The sequence below is a fragment of the Gopherus flavomarginatus genome, assembly GCF_025201925.1.
Source record: "Gopherus flavomarginatus isolate rGopFla2 chromosome 13 unlocalized genomic scaffold, rGopFla2.mat.asm SUPER_13_unloc_1, whole genome shotgun sequence".
NCBI lineage: Eukaryota > Metazoa > Chordata > Testudines > Testudinidae > Gopherus > Gopherus flavomarginatus.
In genome coordinates this window covers 1,693,828-1,712,224 of record NW_026114609.1, presented here as the reverse complement: position 1 = coordinate 1,712,224, position 18,397 = coordinate 1,693,828, and the positions used below count along the sequence as shown (strand labels likewise).

Sequence of the window (18,397 nt, the reverse complement as noted above, 5' to 3'; positions counted from 1 at the left end):
GCTACAGCTATTATAGGTGAAAATAATGCATGCAGCAACTCACGAGCTTGTCATAAACTCTAAACACTAAACACATTTTTATGAATCTAATGCCTGTTTTAACAACACTAACAAACAGGTGAGCAAAACTAGTTTCCAGCCATGCATTTGGGGGAGGCTTGGTGGAGGTTTGAAGACCAAAAGTGAAGGGGAAGTTGGACACTGGCCAGAATACCAGAGAGGCAAGGCAGGTGAGGTGATACGTGTTACTGGACCAGCTCTGGAGTCACACAGGGTCTTCTTCAAGGAAGGAGAAAGGTGCTCAGAGCATCACAGTTCAAAAGAAGGTGGAACGCTCTGCCCCAAACACCAGATTTTCCCCTACTTCCTGGAATGGGGGGGCTGTCCCACTGTCCTGTAAACAGCCCCACCATGTAACCCAGAGATGGCTGCATTTCAGCACCAAGACACCAGTGGTCACCGCTCCAGAGGAGATGGTACATACAGGCCACTGCCCTACGTGGCCACCAGATGTCACAGACTGTGCACTGTCTTAGCTGGCCCCACACGTTACTGCCCCAAGAGGTGAGGTACACACAGGCTACTACTCATACTGAGCACCTCGGGTCACTGCAGCAATGGTTGAGGGGGATACAGGCAGGGTACTGCCGCACATGGCTACCAGGTGGCACTGCTGCAATGGTGCTGGTGGGGGGGGAGATCATAAACGGGCCACTGCCTGAAGTGGCCACTACCACAATGGCGTGGGGAGATGGGGAGGGAGATACCAATAGGGCACTGCCACACCAGGGCACCACGAGGAGGTCATTGCTCCAATTAGTAGAGATACACAACGAGTAGTGCCCCAACTGGCGGCCCTACTCCAGAGACAGAGGGGACTGGGGAGAGAAGAGGAAATCAAAGGCCACTGCCTCACTTAGCCATCGGGGTCACTACCTAAATAGGGGACACACACACACAGGGCACTGCCCCACCTGACCAGCAGGGGTCACTGCCCCAATTGGGGGATATACAGAGGGTATTGCCCCACAGGGATGCCAAGGATCAGTGCCTGCCATACCTGGCACAGGGGTAGAGGGGATAGGGTGACCAGATGTCCTGATTTTATAGGGACAGTCCCGATATTCGGGGCCTTTCTCTTATGTAGGTGCCTATTATCCTCCATCCCGTCCCAATTCTTCACATTTTCTATCTGGTCACCCTGGGAGGGAGGGAGAGGGGGCTACACAAAGGGCATTGCCATACTTAGCCACCAGTGCACATCACTAGTGGGGGAGTGATACACACCAGAAGCAGGGCTCACTGCTCCTACAAGAAGGCACCTACAGGACACTCCCGTGCCTGGCCAGCAGGGGTCACTATCACTGGGGAGGGGCTATGGGGAAGCAGAGAAAGAGCAACTAACTGCAGTGGGGAAAATCATAATCTACCGGGGAGAAAGAACGGACTCCGCTAGGACATCGCACCAACTCCGGCCAGGCTGGATACCAGCAGTTCGGGGCTGGAGCAGCTCCAGCTAGAGGCTGGGCAGAGACAGGTGACCTCGGTTTCTGCGCTGAGCAGGCTGCTTTGGCAGCGAGGAGGGACAGGGAACCCCCCGGCCAGGGTCTTGTTGCCCAAGGAAGGGGAGATCTGCGGCACTCTTTGGAGTAGCTGGTTCAGCAGCTGTGAGCCACACGCTTCTCCCTGCCTGAGCTCTCCAGGAGCACATTACGCACAGGTGTGCGCTGGATGTAGGCACCAGTGTAACAACAGGGCCAGACTCTGCTGAGTGCTGCCTGTGAGAGACAGGGGCAGAGTCAGACGGGCAGATGGGGGCAGGAGATGACAGAGTCAGCGGCCATGAGCTGAACCCATTACAAATCCAGCCTGTGACATCACCATCCGTCCCTACAGCTCTCCATCTGTCCTGCTGTCTGTCCAACCCTCAACCCCCCATCCATCCCTAAAGTATGCCACACACACCCTTCACTCATCTGTCTCACACACTCATCTATTTCCTCATGCATCCTGCTGTCCCTCTGATTGTCCCTGCAGTGCCCAGCACAAGGAAGCATAGTGGACCCTTAGCGAGGCTTTTGGGTGATGCAGTAATGGAGCTAGTGGGTGAAAGGGGCATCTCTAATCCCAGCCTCATTTCTCCTCTGCCCAAAGCCATGACCGCGAGCCCAACCCTCTCAGTCACAGACCTCACAGTCCCGAAGACATGAATGGCCACTCACACTGTGGCCCAGTTACAGCAATGAGGTCTTCCCAAAGATAGGGGGTGGGAGGAGCAACCCCCTTATCCTGGCAGGCAGGACACATCCTTCTCAGTATGGCAGAGACCCTGCCCGTGGGCAGATAGACCCAGCAGAGCCCATAAGAGACTAGGGGAGGGGGAGCAGAGGAAGAGAATGCAGGCAACTGAACATGACAGGTGTCCATGAAAGGAGAGAGAGAGAGTTTGAGTGAAAGTTGGCCAACACAGAGAAAGAAACCTAGGAGGACGAAAGAAATTCACAACAGGCAGTCACCCTCATGGATCCAACTTTCTGCTAGGGAGCACAAACCACTCCTGGCCAGAGAGATGATCAGCTCTCGCAAATGGCAACATCATCTCCCCTGAAGCCACAACTAGTCTGGAAACCCACACCCAGGTAATGGGAAGTCCCTGCCTGGAGCCAGGAGGGCTGTGACCAGAGCCCTTCCCAAACCAGATACACATCTCACCGACAGAGATGGTTACTCTTGTCCCAGTTGGGCAGGTCTTGCCTGGCATCAACAGGATTCACGCTGTCACTGCTCTCGATCACTTTCCATCTCACCTCAAGGCTGGACTCCGTCCCCCTACTTCTTTTCCCTGGTATGAAACACAACACAAGAGGAAAAGAAAAAGCAATGGTGGTGAGGCTCCTCTTCTCGCTACTCCCGCACCCCAGGGCTTCGGCTTCAACCCTCCTCCCATTCTGCCATCACAGCTACAATTAGAAATCTGAGCCCGGGGTTTACACCTGGTTGTCTCCCCAATCCTAGGCCCTGTCCAGCATGTCTCCCTCCACAGAAGTTACCTGGCCTCATCTTAGACTCCATCTTCATATTGCTCTTCTCCTTCCCAGAGCTCCTGCTCTGCTCCTCAGACCTGTCTGTCCTCAGCTCCGCAGGCAGAGGGGAAGGGGCATGTTGGGAACACACACGCCCCATTCAGACACACACAGCATCCACAGGGCCACCAAAACACCTCATCTTCAGCCAAAATCACACCCACCCCGAGGGAGCAAAAAGTCTTTGTGAGCACAGCACACACAAGAGAGGAAAAGATTAACACCCACACCCAGCCCAGCCAAAGTGGGAGCTTCCTCACTTTCCCGGCCACAGGTCCATGGGGCTCATGGAAGGAGACGTTTGGAGGGCTGGGGGGTCCCTGAAGAACTAGCTCAGCATGTGAATGACTGGGATGTATGTGGGGGCCTGACTGCAGGTTGGGGTGTCCAGGAGGACCTAAGGGAAGGGAATAGGGGGATTAGGGAGAGAGGAGAGTGGCTTTACCAAGGAGCATTGTGGGAATGTGGGATTTAGAGAGCCCAGAGTGGATGGGTGTCGGTGGGTTGGACGACCCCACAGTGGTTGAAAAGGGGAACCTGGCAGGTTTGGGTGTAGCAGAGATTGAAGATGAGGAACCTCACACCCTGGGGATGGACTGGGGGAGTGGGAGGATGGGAAAGTGGGGCCCAGCAATGAGAAATGGGTTGGAGGCAATTAGAGGTGAGGCACTGAGGACGGGGATGGGGCGGAGGAGGAGGAAGGGGGGTGAGTGGTGCTGAGGACAGGAAGGAGGATGTGGAAGATGAGGCGAGAGGAGGTCGGTATTGGGGTGCTGAGGACAGGGGGGAGGAGGAGGTCGGGGTGAAGGGAAAGGCCAGGTAGAGTGTACAGGATGGGGGAGAGGATGCTGGGGCCTAAGGGATCCCCACAGATGGGGGTGGGGCTGGCGAGAGGGTCACAACAGATGGGAAGACACTGGAGGGCATTGGGGGGGCTTGAAGGGGCTGCTGGGGCTCTACAGAGGGAGAGGAGGGGGCGGTGCTGGCAGGAGAGTCACAGCGGACGGGGGGGACACTGGGGGGCAGTTTGGGGGAGGCTGAAGGCCCCACGGCCCCAGGCTGCCGCTTGTGGGGCTGCTCCCAGGCAGCTGCGCCCCCCCCACCTGTTGCCCCCCAGGCCCAGCGGGGGGGGGTGAAGCCCTTTCACTCCGTGCTGCCTCTGCCCTGTGCCCCCCCCCGCCCGGCTCCCACGGGCCCGGGGCTGCTCCCGGGGCAGGGGCTGGGCCTGGCGCCTGGAACTGGGTGTCTGAGACCCTGGTCCCCCCGTGCGGAGCCGCCTCTCCCCGTCCCGCCTCAGCGCCCCTCGGCCCGGCCCCCCGCGCCTTGCCCGGCCCAGGAGAGGGCGGGTCCCTGGGTCAATCGGACACCTCCCGCCCCGCCCCCCAGAGATTCCCCGGCCCCGCCCTCCCCAAGCTCCGGCTCCTGACGTGAACTCTCGTGTCCCGAGGTCTCGGCCTGGCCCCGCCCCCCGCAGTGCGGCGCCCCCCAGTGCGGTGGGGGCTGCCAAGCGCCTGCTTCTCCCCGGCCTCGTCTGTGCCCGCCCCGATGTGCCCCGTGGGGCTGCCCCACTCGGGGGGGGACGTTGGGTGGAGCCCTATGGAAACACGGGGGTGGGCAGTGCTGGGAGCCAGGACTCCTGGGTTCTTCCCCAGCTCGGGGAAGGGGGGCTAGGGTTTAGAGTGGGGGAGGGGCAGGGACGGGAGCCAGGACTCCTGGGTTCTTCCCCCAGCTCAGCGAGGGGCAGGACTGAGAGCCAGGACTCCTGGGTTCTCCCCCAGCTCGGGGAGGGGAGTGGAGATTAGGGGGTAGAGTGGGGGAAGGGCTGGGGGGGGGTCTCCTGCCCAAGGGGCAAATCCAGGAGCTAGAGTCCGGCAGCAGGTCACTTGTGGGCCCCGAGTGTCCGATCTGGAAACAGCTGCCTGTCCCCACGCCCGGGGACTGCGCGTGGCTGACAACCGTCTCCTTGTACCTGAGAATTATCCATACACCCCAGGGGTGTGAGCCCTGCGCTCCCCTGTCAGTGCCTGGGGCACAGAGCCATGTGTACGAGTCACTCTCTGTGCGGGGATGTCAGTTCATACAGACTTTACTGGTGCTTTTTCTGTAGCCTGTGGTAAAATGAGGCAATTAACTAGATGTGTTGATGGAAGTTCTCTGCTTACCCTCGGGGTACACGTACCCCTGCTTGAGAACCACTGATGTAGGGGAACCCAGGCCCACCCCACATTCTGATTTCCAACCCCATTCCCTGGGCAGCTGGTTCAGCTTTGCTTATCTTGCATCAGCCTCAAGTCAGCTTCACTGGGTCACCACTTCCACCATGGCCAGATATCAGAGAGAGGAAGTTTCCTCTCAGCTGTAAAAGCAGCAAGGGCTCCATGAGGGGTCGGTGCTGCTGGAAAAATTATTCACACTTTCTCTAGTCTCCTTTTCAGATTTTGCCCCATTTTCTCTTTAATTCTCCAATATTAATTTAACAATCTCAGATTTGGGATATTTTCACATCTGTTTGACCTGCAGCAAATTTTCTTCCTTTCTTTGGGAAATTGTCCTGAATCATTCCCCAAAGGAGAAGGGGCTTAATGGATGCAGTTTGCAGAGCCCTGAGACACAGCTGCGGCTGGGGTGGGCTGGGGTGGCCATTCTCTGCTGGCGAGGAAGGGGACAGGAGGAAAAAGGCTGCAGTGGAGACTGTCCAGCACAAGCTTACGCAGTCCTGGCTACTGCTACCCCTAACGGCCAGTCACCTGCCTGCCCCTGCTTCTGCCTCCTTCCCACTGCCAGGAAGTTTTCCTGCTCCACACTCCCCTCACATACCCTCTTAAAGCACCTCCTCAAAGGGCTCCCTGCTGCCATGTGAATGGTGTGGGGGTGTGTGTGTGGGGGGGAATTATTGCTGTCTGTTAATTGAACTTCCACTGTCCAATTACTCTCACTTAATATAAAATATCTTCATATTCGGGTGGTTTTCTCTCATTAGCAAATGTTTCTTTTTAGACCCATTTCTTCCCCAGTTCTCAAAGATAGATATAAAATATCTTGTGTGCCGCGCTGTAGTAGACAGGGTGGTCCCAGGGTACTGGAGGCTTCCCCCTTGGTTTGTATACAAATGTTCCGTGTTATTCTCCAGCCCATTCCTTATGAATACTAACTTGATGTTAACTTTTTTGCTGGCAGCTGTGAATTGAGGGGAGCTTTTCACTGATCTGTCTACAGCAACATGCAGATCCCGTTCTTGGGTTGAGTAGCCGATAATCTGTTCTGCAGCCGTCGTTAGGTGTAATGCATGTTCAGTAGGGGTTTCTCCCCTCTTCCCTTTTTGTATTTCCTCTCCTTACTAATGTTGGGGTGTCCTTCTCCTCAGGTTAGTGTATTAATGATCTCATCTTGGGGTCATATGTGTCAATTCGTTGCTACGTCTTCAGAGAACTATCCATGATGACTCCAAGATCTCTTTCCTGATTAGTTGTAGCTAACTTAGCCCCCATCATATTGTATGTATAGTTGGGGTTATGTTTTCCCAAAGTGACATTTATCCCCTTAAATTTCATTTGCCATTTTATTGCCCAATCATTTAGTTTTGTGAGATCTTTTTGAAATTCTTTGCAGTCTGCTTTGGTCTTAACTATCTTGAACAGTTTAGTATCGTCTGTGAACTTTGCCACCTCACTCTTTACCCCTTTCTCCAAATCATTTATGAATAAGTTGAATAGGATTGGTCCTACGGCTGACCTAGGAAAATGACAGCAGCAAGATGGAGTCTGGAGTCACATGGGCAGGTCACATGTCCATGCATGATTCAATTTGCAGGCCTACGCTATTGTTTACATGTTACTTTGAATGTTCCCAGGAAAGCTCAGATGTGGACTGGCATTTTCCAAAGTCCATTGTCAGTGAAGCGTTTCTTGATTAGGCACTTACTGAGAATAGTCCTTTCTCAAGAAGCTGACCAAATGCATCACTGAGGCTACTTGAAATCAAAATACATTTGAGATACAAGTACATAGCCCATATTCATAATTTCAAATACAAAAATGGTACACACATACAGCTAGTATAATTATAACCAGCAAATCATAACCTTTTTCATAGACACCTCACATTACAACTTTTGCACAATATTCGTTGCAAATATGTAATAGTGGTGGCAGCAATGATCTATATGGTCCCAGTTGATATTAATAATGTCACAGCCTACAGAGAAGTGAGAGGGAGGTGTCTTCTAGCAGGCGTTTCTCCTACATTTCTCCATTGCCGCTTGGAGGAGGCGAGAATGGAGCAAAACACGCCTGGCTCAAGGTTTTGCTGTTCAACTTTGAAGATTAAGCCTGAGCCTCCGGCATGGGTGCTGGGAGATGGATTTCTGAGTTGCATCCAGCACAGTCTTCGGGCCTGAGCTGAAACCACTGAGGCAAGAGAGACGGGTTGAGGTGGTCTTTGAGGCTCCCAGCAGGTCTTGAGGAGCAAGGGGTTACCGCCATCCCTGGGGGAACTCAAACCACCATCCTTTCGATTAACAGCAAAACACAAAGACCCATTGCGCCACAGAGACACATGTCTGCTGTTAACAAGGCTGCTGCCTAGCAGTTGGTGCGCATCTGCCTGCCAGCGCTAGAGCTCGCAAGGCAAGTGTGGGTGCTGGAGGTAAAGAGCCAGTAGAGTGACACAGCAGCTCTAAAGGGGGGTGAAGGCCAGGAGTGAGGGGTTCAGGGCATGGGAAGGGGCTCTGGGCTGGGGCAGGGGGGTAAGGATGCGGGAGGGGGTGAGGGCTCTAACAGGGATGAAGGGCAGAAATGAGGGGTTCAGGGTACAGGAAGGGGCTCCGGGCTGGGCAGGGGTTGGGGTGCAGGAAGGGGTGAGGGCTCGGCTGGGGACAGTGTCCAGTGACGCTACACCTGGCCCTCTACTGACAGCTCAGGGGTTTGGCGTCCTCTGGCACTGAGATGCCACAATAATTACAGGGTTATTTCTAATGGGTTAAAGCAGAACTTGTGCTGAGATTAACACGTCCTTCGTGGGTCTGGGGGTTTTACAGCATGAACTGGTTCTGCGTGTGGGTACTGTGCATGTGTTTGAGTGATACTAACACGGCTGAAACACCACTACTCCCCATCCTGGGGGTTTCCATCCCCCCAATTCCTTCCGCAGGGGGCACTGGCCCGGCTTCTCTACGGCCAGATGTCCTGATGGGCAGCAGTCGGGATGTTGGGAGAGGTTCTGTTTTCTGTGGCTAGTGACAGCCCCAAAGTGACTCCCACCAGGCCCCATTGCCTTGTGCTGAAGCTGCCAGTCTCTGAATCCTGGCCTGGAATTCGATTGGAACGAGGCCCTTGGGAGCTGGAGAGACCATGGGTCACACATTGCAACATTGTAGCCACAACATCCTTGTCTAGATTTTAAGGCCAGTCAAGAAAACTAAATAATCCTGTCTAACCCCCCGTGCACGTGACAGGCCACAAAGTCCCCCCTGCACTGAGCCGAACAACCAGGATTAAACCAAAATATTCCAGCCCTTAGGAGAATATCCCGTTGTGTGCCACAGGCAGAGCATAGGAGAGGCAGAGGGGAACCAATACGGGAGGCCCCTGCACTGGAATGGATTTGGTGAGATGTACCCAGCTGATCTGGGCAAGTGACTTGTGCCCCATGCCACAGAGGATGACAAAAACTCCAACATCCCTGCCAGTGTGAGCTGGGGGAAATTCCTTCCTGACCCCAGCAACGGAGATCAGGGAGACCCTGAGCATGAGAGCAAGGCCACCAGCCAAGCACCGGAGAGAAATGGTTTTCTATCTCACCCGAGAGCACTTTCTTCAGCCCCAGCCCCTCGTCCCCTCCTGCCACTCCTATGTGGGATGGAGAATCCATCATTGCCCTGGGTACTTTGTTCCAGTGTTTAATCACTCAATTACAAATGTGTTCCTTATTTCTCATTTTAGTTATTCTGCCATTAAATTCCAGCCACTGGTTCTTTTTCTGCCTTTTGCTGCTCGGTTAAAGAGCCCTTCAGTACCCAGGATTTTCTCTTTGGGAGGGGATTTACGCATTGTCATCAAGTGACCTCTTGGTCTTCTCTGTGATAAACTGAGCAGACTGAGCTCTTGTCTCGCACTGGAAGGCAACTTTTCAGCGCTTTTTTTTCTCTTCTCTGCCCCCATCCAATTTTTCATTCTTCATCTTAAAATGTGGCCAGAACGACTGTGTGCAAAAGTCCAGTGTTGGTCTGACCAATGTTGTACACAGAGATAACACTAGTGCCCTATATCTAGTCACTTCTCCTGCCTGTACATCAAAGGACGACCACAGCATCGCACGGGGATTTCATACTGAGTTGTTTGTCCATTATGACACCTAAACCCTTCTCCGAGTCACAGCAGTCTGGCCTTACTCGTTAGTAAAGCTCAGTGTGTTTGAATGGCCACAGCTGCCCAAGTGCTCTGTAACATGCACAAGGGATTCCCCTCCTCAGTCACCTACACCTGCTGCTGGTCTCTTATCTCTTACTTCTTCTCCAGGATCCGCATGTGTCATTGTGAGAGGAGTTCTCCTTCTCTCTTTGCCTGGGAGCGATGTGACCCCCCGGACGGACTGACCAAACCCAGGATTCCTTCAGCCTGAAAGCAGAGGGGAGCCTTCACCCGCTCCCTCTTTAAGGTTCCAGTCCCAGGTCCTAAATTCCCTGCCAAAGCACAAAATCCACCCTGAGCCCAACTCCTCTCTCAGTGGTGATTTTCTTTCTCCCACAAATCTGTCTTGAGGACACAGCCCTGGGAACAGGTGAACACAACCCCTGAGATTTCCCTTCGCGGCCTGCAAGGGGCAGTTCGCCCTATTAAACAGCTCGGGAATGTCGTCTTCTTCTTTTCTCCTTTCAAAAGTAACTTCTTGTATTTCTAGTCTCTTTATATGATCCCTCGATTTGCTGCTTCCAATTCTCTGCTGTACACGCCAGCACTGGATCGAGTGAGGTGCCTGGACCCATCCTGTACTGGGTACATGGGGGACTTGCAGGATCAGACCCTAAAATCACTTTGGAGGGAAATTCTAATCCCATCCAACCCCGACCTGTTCCTGGGAGGTGTCAGTACGGACCCAGGCTGCCGAGCACCATGGAGTGAAGAGACCAATTTTATCAGTAAGTCAGACCCCCCAGCTGCCCGCTGCCTGGATCACCTCCTCCCAGGTGACACGAGCCACCCTCCAGAGCCATTGCTGGGCCCCGGGGGACAGCCACACAAGCCATGGGGATTGGCAGCTCTCAGGAATCTTGGCAACAAATCTCCACGCCGGAGGGTTTCCCCTAGTGCCTGATCCACCCTCAGGGTCCAGCCAGCCAGCAGCCTCCACCCAAGGCTAGTGTGCTAATAGCAGCAGCATGGCTGGGGGGCTCGGCCGGTGACTGGGGCCAGGCGCCTGAGCATGAACCCAGCCGACCCGGGTCACCAGCCCAACCCACCACGTGGCTCCTGCTGCTACCCCATTAGTGCGTGAGCTCCCATGGACCACGCTGGGGAGATCCCCCAGCTGCAGGGTAGATGCCCCTGAGCGCCTGGCAGGGCACAATTCCTGGCTGCCCTGTCCTGCTGAGTTCTCTACTAGGCTGGGTGGATCTGGGGCCAAGGGTGCTGGGTGACAGGGGGGCATTGGCTGTGGGCTGGGACTGTCACTTCCCCCCCTGCCCATCCAACAGGATCACAGCAAACAAAACCAGCTCAGCCTGCAGGGGAAGAGTTCAGTCCAGGGCCTGGTGCATTCTGGGAGCAGGGACGGTGCAGAGAAAGGGCAGATACAGGGCACCTCTGAACACTCCGCGCAGAACTGCTTGTCCTGACCCACAGCCCCTGTTATCCCAGCCCTGGGCTCCCCTCTCATTGCTCTGCAAGTGCCCCTCACTCCCGATCCACAGACCTCCCCCGCTGTATCTGTGACTTCTGCTACTGAACCACCAATGCGCTGACTCCTCTTGTGAGACATTTCTCTGCACAATACTGCTGCTAATCCAGTTACTGACTCCAGGAAACATTTTCCTTAGCCTGGTTCTGTGTGTCACTGGTTTCTACAGCAAAGATCAGTCCCTGGCCTTGTGGCCCAGACATCCTCATTCACATCAAGCTTCAAGTTGAGAATCATTTCCCATTTCCGCTCTGTGGCAGGGGAGACTTTTAAACGCGCTCTCTGTGTGACTGCACATGGCTAAGCAAAGAGAACAAACCCCAAATCCCTCCTGTGCTTTGGGAACCAGGTTTGGGGTGGAAATTCTGTAGTTCAGATGACTTCATGCTTGGGCATTGTGAGTCTTTACCAGTTTCTCTGGCAGTGGGGCAATTTTGTGCTCACAGCTGTGATGGCTGAGTGGTTAAGGCGTTGGAGTCAAAATCCAATAGGGTTCCCCTGTGCAGGTTTGAACCCTGTTCACAGCGAGGTGTGTGTTTTAGCCAGTCTCTAAACTGGGCAATACCTCTCTACAACCCCCTGAGACACTCTCAATTCTCTCCCCAACCAAGTAAATTCTGTTCTGCTCTTTTCATAGAGATCCCTGGGGACCACCTCACACTGTGTCCCTGAGGTGTTATGCAAACTCTCAGCACCTGACTCCTCTGCCACTCACCTGGTGCCCCACAGATCAGCCATAGCCCTGGTTCTGCTTCTCTCTCTAGGGTGTGAAAGGAGCCAAGTCAGCGACTCCATGGGTGCTACAGGGCTGCAGAATCAACAGAGAAAAAAAAAAGGTGCACAGCAGCTGCCCCTGTACCTCCCACCTGCTAGCAGGCCTGGCCGACAAGCTCCTCCTCTTCTCCTTCAGCGCCTCCCGCTGGCCATTGATGGGGTGTGCTGGAGGAGTGAGGAGAGAAAGAAGTGGGGCAGGGTGGGGTGGGAAGAGATTTGATGGTTTGGGGGCAGGGCCTGTGGTGGAGCAGGCATTGAGCACTGCTCGGGAACTCTCAAAGTCAGCGCCTCTGAGCGCAGAAGCCTTCTCTGAGTCTGAGCTGCCAGGATCCCTGCTGCAGAGCAGGTGCCACAAGTCTCAGCCTCTCTGTCCCACACATGGCTCTGGGCACCACCAGGAATCATTTGGCTCCTGGCACACAAGGCAACATAAAAGCTGAGTCCCTGTACAGCAGCTCAAACCCTGGCCCCTCCCATTAAGAGCCTGATACTCTACTGACTGAGCTAGCCAGGCTTGCTAAGAGCCTTCACCCCTCCTCTTCTTCTCCACGGCCACTGCCAATTCCTCCTCCTCTTCCTCCCTTCTGTACCTGAGGGTCACTAAATCTCCTCACCTAGACAGCCAGCCCATCCACTGCACTCCAATCCCCCATACCTGAGCCTCCCTGCCAAGGTCCTGCACCTGGCTTCATAGAATTAATTCTCACGTGTCGCTGGGAACTCTACATCTTGTGCCCAGAGAGCCTCGGCCCCACTCAGTAGAAGACCCGAGAAACATAGTGTCTGCCTTCTCTAAAGAAGGGCTTGGAGGGGCTTTTTTCATGTGGCCTAATGGATAAGGTGTCTGAGTTTGGGTCAGAAGATTGAGGGTTCAAGTCCCTTTATGGTTGTGTTTCTGCAGTTTTACTTTCGTGCTGAATGTCCTGCTTCCATCAGGTCTGGAACCTCTTCTTGGCCGCTCAGGCCAATGCTCTGGCTTCAGCTAGAGCCCCAGGAAGGAGTTGGGGGTTGGGTGTCACAAAGGCTGAGGCATGAGCCCCAAGTCCTTCCAGTCTAGCCTTTGCCATTCATGACTTGCCAAAGATAATGGGCGGCTGGCCAGGCTGGCGTGTAGAGCAGTTTCCCTCTTCCAAGTGTGCGCCTGTCCCTGTGCTGGAGGGGGCTTGGTGAATAGCACCTTGGGAGCCTGGGTGTTTCTCTGCTTCTCGCCAGCTGGGGAAAAGCCTCTTGGGGTAAAATCTCCTGCCCCACTGCAAAAGTGAGCACCTGAGTGGGAACATACAGAGGTCACACCAGGGGGCTGGCCTGCTTTCCTACCTTCTTCTGATGTTGGCCACAGAGCATCAGCAGCTGCCCTGCATGCTGGTCTGCGGGTCGCTTTCAGTGGGTGTTTGGCATGGCAGGAAGCAGCCTGGCTGGGGGTCTTTGTGGCTGTCTGCTGGCCATTCATAGGCATGGTTGTCCCCTCCTCTAGCCCCGCCTTCTGTTGCTCAGTGGCTTGTAAACATTCCCTTGAAGCTGTCAGCACCAGCCGCCTCTGCTCTAGGTGTCCGGAGGAGGGAAGGTGTGAGGGGCTCCAGGCTGGGCTCCATCTCCCTCCTGCCAAGCCCTGACTATTAGTCCCGGCCCTGGCACTCCTTTCTTCAAGCGCCGTGTGGGCCAAAGGAAAAGTGTGGCAGCAAACACAAGGGCCAAACTTGTGGGCATCAGGTGAAGCAGCAAGAATCCCAACCACCAGGTCAAACCACAGGACTACAGGCAGCCACAGCCACCTCTGCACCCCAATCCATTGCAGCCATCCCAACCAAACACCTGGCTCCAGTGGGTATGAGTCACCGAGCAGGAGGGAAAAGACTCACTCTTAAACAACTGGAGACAGGGAAATTGAGCACTTTGAGTTCCAGGGCTTTACCACAAACCAACACAAGGTCCCACTGACATTTGAACTCAGACTGCAGGATTCAGAGTCCTGAGTGCTGCTATTACACCATGGGACCAGCTAGTGCTGCCTTCTCTGGCCATCGGTGACCCTCACGGGGCTGGCTCGTGTAAGGGACTGTTGGCCCTTTACTAAAAACTTAGTGGGGTTTTGGTTGGCTAGTTCCCAGTCCCAATAAAAGGGAGAAAGGTCAATGGGAAATCAGGCCCCTGAGACTGACATGCCCCTGGGGCAATGGTCACAAACTGGTAGGGAACAAGTGAGAATTTGTTAATGGAGAAAAATTCCTGGTGAAAATTGGCAAAGCTGTGGAGATTGTGAAAATTCCAGTGAATTTACACTTGAAGATACAAACAGAGAGACAAACACACAGAGAGAAAGAGAAAATCACAGACTGCACAGGCCCACACAGACGTAACAAAAACCAAACCCACACAAACCCACACAGCACACAGAGGCATATACACATAAGGGAAAGCCACACAAAATAGAGAAAGAACAAATCCACACCAAAAAACACAGCAAAAGCCCACAACAAGAAAGCACAAAACCCACATACCAAAAGAATACTAAGCAAAAAAACAATCTGTATGCAAAAATCATACACACACGCACAAAAAACTATGCCAGGCATCCACCAAAATCACACAGGACCCACATGCACATCAACACGACAGATGAAAACCACATCAACATATAGAAAGTCAGGCAGGGTTTGAGTCTCACAGAGAAGAGGGTGAGCACACAGGTGGTTTGGGGAGCAAAGACTGAGGGGGAGTCAGGGGCAGTGCTCTGGGCTCTGCCTGACCCTGGTGGCTGGCAGAGAGCAGAGCCTGGTAGATCTATGGAATCTGCCCTGCTCTCTGTAAAGCAAGGGACCTCAGTGTCTTCTGAGCTGCAATTGTATTTTCTGTAGGGCAAACTGATTGGCAGAACCCATTAGCTTAAAGAAAGCTAGTGCTTTAGGTGAGGTTTGAATTCACAACTTCAGCATCACTCCACTCAGCACGGCTACTATAAGTCCCATACATTAACCATTACCCCTTTGGGTTCCCAGCTGAGGTCTTGCCTCCTTGATTCATGGATGGATTAGGGGTTGAGGGGGTTGCACTAACTAAAACAAATCAATATTAATGGCTGCTGAATGGCAGCAGCAGAGGTGGGGAGCCTCCTTCTGTGTGATAGAGCTGGTTCCCACCTTCCTTGTTGCTGAGGGGAAGGTTGGTGCTTTGAGCCCACCCGGGGCAGGAATGACCCATGGGTGAGATTAACTGGACTCAAGAGAAGGGAGGGGAAGTCTTTTCTATTTCTGCCTAGCTCCATTGGTCTCCTGGGGCCCTTTCGGCTCTCTGCTCCTCTGTTGGGGAGATGCAGAGACAAGCCCCCATCTGGGTGAGTCACCGAGAGGCTGTGTCCCATGGAGTGTGTGTGGGAGAAAGGGAGGGTTGGATTGGGCTCAAGGGGAGAAGGTTGTGTGTGACAGTGTGTGGAGGAGGGGGAGGGTGTTTTCCTTAGGATATAAATGACGGAAAACACAGGAGTAGTGACAGTGAAGCCCCGTGTCTCAGTATTATGACCCTGTGTGGTGCTGCCATTCACTTTCCCCTCCTATGGTCTCATCTTTCATTGAATCCAGCATTTTTTCACCTGTCATCACCACAAAGGTGTCCCACATGCCTCAGATACAGAGACGCCAAGGACTGGAACTGATTTCAGCTGCTGGACAGCTCTGCTAGATCTTCATTCATTTGCACAGGAAAATGCTGAGTGTTTAAATTCATTTCAACCATCCCCATCCAGCGAACTCCTGAACATACTGGAGATGGGTCTGGAAATCAATTTTCATTCAAAATATTTTTTCAAGGGAATCACTTGGATTGTAACTAGGAACCTATTATCCTGCAGGGAAACATTCACCCACTGATCTATACTCGCAACAAAGAGTGTCATGTATAGCTCAGAGCAGGAACATTTTTAACCTAGGGGTTACTAAACTTTCTCTCTATACAAACACCACAGCATACAAACTCCCCACCCCCGCTCTGTGTCACCAGAGCACAACAACAACTCTCCTGGAGCACACACAGCTCCCCAGCTCCGTGCCCATCAGTCTCTCCAGCATTGCTCCAATCCCTTAAAGCAGAGTCTCAACCTCAATTTACCTTAGGCCAGTGCCAGTCCTCCAATCCTCCCAGTGGGCCAATAATGTCACTCATACCACTCAGAACCCGCCCCCTAAAACTCATCTGCCTAAGGATCTGGGAGGGAGATGGGGAGAGGAGGTCTAGGGTTCGGGCCCTGGGTTGGGGCTGGGGATGGGGTGCAGGAGGGGTGCAGGCTCTGGGGGAGTTTGGGTGCAGAAGGGGTGAGAGGCTGGTCTCTGGGAGGGAGTTGGGTGGGGGAGGGGTTCTAGGGTGCAGGCTCTGGGATGGAGTTTGCGTGCTGGGTGCAGGCTCTGGGCTGGGACAGGGGGAGGGGGAATAGGAGGAGGGATGGGGGTGCAGGCTCTGGAGGGAGATTGGAGCGGGTGGGAGGGGGTGTGTGGAGGGAGGGGGTGCAGGCTCTGGGAGGCAGTCAGTGGTGTGCAGCGCTTACCTGGGGCTCCAAGGCGGGGCAGGCTGGGGGGCCTCCGCATGCTGCTGCCCCCAGGAATCACCCCCACAGTGGTCCCATTGGCTGCAGGAGTTTGGAGTGGGGGCAGAGCGTAGAGGCACAGCACTGCCCCACCCTGCCATGGGGAGGGGCCAGCAGCCACTGGAGCGAGCAGACAGATACTGCACTGCCAGGGCCCCTGGAGGGGAGCGCCTGGGGGCAGCAGGTGGGGCCAAGGGAGTGAACTGGTCCCAAAACTGCTGAAGCCCCATGGGGAAGACCTGGAAACCAGGACTGTCAGCCAGACAAACATGTTTAAGAGGAGGCGTCCCTCTCCCCGTCACAAACTGATCTTCCTCCTTCAGTTCAGTGACAGCCTGAATTGTTCCTTATCTCAGCAGAGCCAGAGGACTGAAAGCAGCAACATCAAACCCTTGTGTAGCTCCCAGGGATGGACATAAACACTCCCTGGTATCTGAAGAGATGTTCAGCTTTGCCCTTGGTCAACTACAAGGCTAAAGGGAAAGGAGGTGGCGCCAGATATAAAAAGTGAAACACAACACATCATAGTTACGCCCATGGTGGCTGCAAAATCTTTTTATAGACTTCTCTTATCATCAGTGTATTGTTTTCTCTGGATTCTAGGCCTTGACAAGAAATTTGTACCTTGATAAAATAATCAACTGCTCTTGGTGAAGGCAATGGACTTAACACCCACTGGGGTGTCCCTACACAGGTACAAGTACTAACAACATGGCTGCATTTTAGCCATAGTTTTTAATCAGGGAAATAAATTGAAACAAACCCCTGTTAAATCATTTCCCGGCCTGAGTCCTTCACCCACATTCCTTAGGGCATTGGACCACCATGTGGACGTTTCATTTCCCACCTCAATTTCACACAGAGACACAATTTCCTTTGCACAGATCCATGAACAGCAATACCTTCCTGTGTCTCTGGTCTGAGCCAGGTCATTCAATTCCAGTGAACCCTTCTCTCCTGCAGTGTCGATGGGCAGATAGAGGGGACGTGGCACCTGCATCCCTGCCAGGGAGATATTGGCTCGGCTCTTCTTTCTGCTCCTGTTGTTCGTCCATGAAACATCGAGGGTGAAATGCAAGGCTGAGTTCATGCACCAGCCCCCCGGAAATATTTCAGTGCTCCAGAGAAATCCTGCCCCTGCTATTGGAACGATGTGCTGGAGTTTTGACTAGGAAAGAGACTGTCTGAATTGTCAGAGTGGGAATGAACAACAATCTACAGCAATGTCGTTCACACAAACACACTCTCATCCTGCTCCAGCCGGAAGGAAATGGGCAGGAATTCTCGCTGTTCAGCCAAGGACACACTGACACTGATGCGCAGCCATGAGGTGCTGGGGAAGCTGGTCTGAGCAAACAATTGGAATGACAATTCAGTGAGAACTGAATCATCATGTAGTGGAAACAAACACATGTTAAGTAGTTGTGGCTGAGTGGTTAAGGCGCTGGGTAGAAGTAAGTATTGTGGTTTCCCAGCGCAGGTTCCAATCCTTACAACTGTGTTGTTGTTATTGCACTCTTAGTGCCTGGCATCAATGGTGTGAACTAGCGCCAGATCTAGTTTCACTCTATCTACACTTAAAGCACTGCTATAGCTCTCTGGGGCAGACAATGACTGGAGGGGTTTTCCCATCCCTGTAATAGCTACATTGACAGAACAGTTCTGCCTTTTTTTAGCACTATCGAACCAGAGCTTAGGTCACCTTAACTCTATGGCTTGCAGGGGAGATCACACCCTGAGAGACGTCGCTCTGCCAGTTAAGTGTCCAGCGTACACAGCCCTTAGATTCCTCTTGGTATTTCAATGCAGGCACTGACCTGTGAGAGGAAAACATCAGCTCACAACACAGAGACTGAATTCCCTGCATTAATCTCGCTGCACTTTCCATAAGTCACAAAATTCAATTCATTCTTGCTAGGACACAGAGAAAAAATAAGTGACACGAAGTTTTTGGCTTGGTTACATAAAATTAAGTGTTTAATTAAATAGTAAAAAAAATCTGTACTGATCCTCTAACTAACACCACAGCGTAAAATAGGAACAGAGACAAATCGTGTCAAAGGGCGGCTAATTT

The 18,397-nt window shown here is 53.3% G+C and overlaps 1 protein-coding gene and 1 non-coding gene across 13 annotated transcripts in view; one reads left to right on the top strand and one right to left on the bottom strand.

Moving 5' to 3' along the window:
* Positions 1-18,397, bottom strand: part of LOC127040993 (zinc finger protein 436-like) — a 563,752-nt gene that overhangs the window by 221,367 nt on the left and 323,988 nt on the right. The gene's annotated exons all lie outside the window — the stretch shown is intronic.
* Positions 11,422-11,503, top strand: TRNAL-CAA (transfer RNA leucine (anticodon CAA)). Its single transcript has one exon. It is a non-coding gene; the product is annotated as a tRNA-Leu (tRNA).